This window comes from Rattus norvegicus, chromosome 11 (assembly GCF_021556685.1).
Source record: "Rattus norvegicus strain SHRSP/BbbUtx chromosome 11, alternate assembly SHRSP_T2T, whole genome shotgun sequence".
NCBI classification, from domain to species: Eukaryota; Metazoa; Chordata; class Mammalia; order Rodentia; family Muridae; genus Rattus; species Rattus norvegicus.
Genome location: NC_141544.1, coordinates 50,672,397 through 50,675,570, shown reverse-complemented (window position 1 = coordinate 50,675,570; position 3,174 = coordinate 50,672,397).

The window sequence follows — 3,174 nt, the reverse complement described above, 5'->3', positions numbered from 1 at the left end:
GTAGAAAGCAGGTTTGCCTGCGGGTTACTTTTTAACAGAAGAACTTGAGCCAGGGCTGGGGATACAGATCAGTTGGTATGGTGTTGCTTGACTGGCATGCATGAAGTCCAGCACCATGCATAAACCAGGCATAGCAGGGCACGCTTGCAATCTGAGAACTCAGGGGTTGGAGGCAGGAGGACCAGAAATTCAAAGTCATCCTTGGCTGCATAGCCAGTTTAAGGCCAGCCTGGTCTACATGAGACCTTGTTTTGTTTTGTTTTGTTTTTTTGTTTTGCATTTTTAAAAAAGAATTTGAGCAACAAACAAGAAAGAACAAAGCAGAAAGAAAAAGTACAAAGGAAATAAGTCCTAGGTTACTAAGTGAGTAACTAAGGGCTGTTGTCCCCAACAAATGATGGCCGTCACTCTCATAGGACCTGGAAGGTAGTAGGGCTTAGGTAGGATATCACCCATCCCTTAACTAGCTTCCAAAATTCCTGAGAATTTCATAATCCCTTCTTGCTAACAGACAAGGCAACTCCCACTGGCTGGCACTGCCCGGACAGAACCTGCCAGCTGTGGTCACTTTGCCCTGGGGAGTCTGTGTCCTAAGAGTTGTTTGCAATTACCCTTCTGAGCCTCACACAGAGAGCTGGCTCCAGCCCAGACCCCATACCACCTGTTTCCTTATCTCCCAGAGCTCTGTGTGTGTGTGTGTGTGTGTGTGTGTGTGTGTGTGTGTGTGTGTATCTGTGTGTATCTGTGTGTATCTGTGTGTCTGTGTGTGTGTGTGTCTGTATGTGTCTGTGTATGTATGTCTGTATGTGTCTGTGTCTGTGTCTGTGTCTGTGTCTGTGTGTGTGTCTGTGTGTGTCTATGTGTCTGCATGTGTATGTCTGTGTGTGTGTGTATGTCTGTGTGTGTGTCTGTGTATGCTTGTGTGTATCTGTGTGTGTCTGTGTGTCTGTATGTGTCTGTGTTTAATCTGTGTGTGTCTGTGTGTCTGTATGTGTGTATAATGTGTGGACGTCAGAGGACAACTTTGTGGAGGAATCAAACACAGATCACTGGGCTTTCTCCTACCTCAGCCTCTAGCCTGTCCTTCATTTTCCATTGTGTCCTGGAGATGGCTCTGTAGTGCATTGCAGGAGAGCTGTCCCTGGGTTCTGCCTGGGCTCATAGCCTAGTGCTGTAGTACCTGCCTATCACGTGCAAGGAAACAGGGTCCATCCCTAGCACCGCAAAACACAAGAGAGAAAGAAACAAAGCCCCCCTGTAGCCATGAAGCCAGTCTGCTGAAGACCAGCTGTTTCTGTTCCCCACAGTGAGCAGATTTGCTAGATGGTGTGAACATGTCTTTGGGAGAAATAGCAGGGCTTCCTTGCTGATTTGCTCTTTGCCTGGGGGTTCAGATGGATGGTGGGTGTGTGATTTCAGTAGACTTCATCTGGCCCCCCAGTGCTAGTGAGGTTCCAGGTACAGGAGAGCGCCTGACTCCGACTATTCCACAGCTGCAGTGATTACTCAGAGGAGCGCTCTCGGTGAGCGGTGAGCGGGAAGGGGTCCCTGCTAAGCTTCTGGGGAGTCTGCCTCACAGCAAGAATGACAGGCCTAGTTTTGAACTAGCGGGTTAAGCCAGGGTGAACCTGCTCAAGCTAATGCTGGGTGTACCCTTGTGCTTCCTGTAAAACAGGAAATGTGATAGTTGATAGTGACTGTCAACATGACAGGATCTAGAGCCACCGAGGACACCTCTGGGCATGCCTGTAAGGGATTGTTTCAGTTAGGCTGCCTGAGGTTGGAAGACACACTCTAAATGTGGGCAGCACCATGCCATGGGCTGGTCTCTCAGACTGAGTGAAAGGAGTAAAGGACGGCCAGCATCCATCTCTGTCTGCTTCCTGACTGTGGGAACGAAGTGAGCAACAGGCTCAAACTCTGCCTTCTCTAACTTAACCTGTGAGACGGATTACACTCTTTCTTAATCAGATATTTTGTCCTAGTTACAGGACAATAATCAAGGTAGGAAGGAAATCAAAGCACTTCCTTCATAGGAACAGAACGCAACCAGCAGCCCATGCTGAAGTCACAGTTACCTGGACCTTCCCTCCCTTCCCCAACCATGAATGGCAGGTGCTCTCACTAGGGTGGGTCTGTAGCCCCAGAACAGCAGGATTCCCATGATAACAGAGAAACCCAATTAAGGAGGGATAGGTGAGCCCTCTTCATTCCACCTGTGCTGCCTAGCTCCTTGACCCACTCCTAACTACCCTACTCCTTGGTACACTCCACAGAACTCAAGGCTGCCCCAGGAATGCGCCATTCACTGGCAACTTAGAGAAATCCCGACTAGCCTGGATGTCACAACAACAAACACAATTGACTCACAAAATGACAAGTTGCTTTGTGGACCTCCTGGGGTTGTGAGAAGAGCCAATTTCATCAGGGATTCTTGGTCTTTTTCTCTGCTTTGTCACAGCTAAGCCTAAGTCAAGGTTGCCTGGAAATAGTGGATAGCTGCAAAACTGGTTTGTTATCCCAGGCAGATGACTGTATGGGGCCTTCTCTGGACCACTCATTGCTCTGGACACAGGCTCAGACTCCCTGCCTCCTTCTTGGATTCCCTCCCTCCCTTCTGTCCTCCCTCCTTCCCTTCCCTTCCCTTCCCTTCCCTTCCCTTCCCTTCCCCTCCCTTTCTTGAAGAAATCTGTGAGCCTCAGACCCTGTAGCACAAGGTCACAGATGCACAAACCCGTGGTCACTCGTGTGTGTGTGTGGAGGGGGCTTTTCCCAAAATGCCTACTGCTGAGGAAGCCATAGGCAGACACAACATTACTGTCTCTTTGCACAGAAAGTACACACTGGATGCTGGCTATGGTGGACCAGCTAGGAACCTGGTTGTTGCTGTTGTTATTTGACTCTTGGATTGATCCTTCAGTGTGGGTCACCATTTAAACAGGATAAGGAAGGAGGTGGGCAGAGAAGGAGAAGAGGGAAAGAGAAGTGATGGGAAGACAGAAAAATAGAGAGAAGGTGAGATCTCTTCTTCCTGGTAAGCGAGTACTGGCCCAGTCCTGTTGACTCTCCTGTCTCTGTGACCTCTCCCAGGCAGCCAGCCCCTGCAGTTTCAGCATCCCTTACTGTGATGATTTGTATATGCTCTGCCCATGGAGTGGCACTATTAGAAGATAT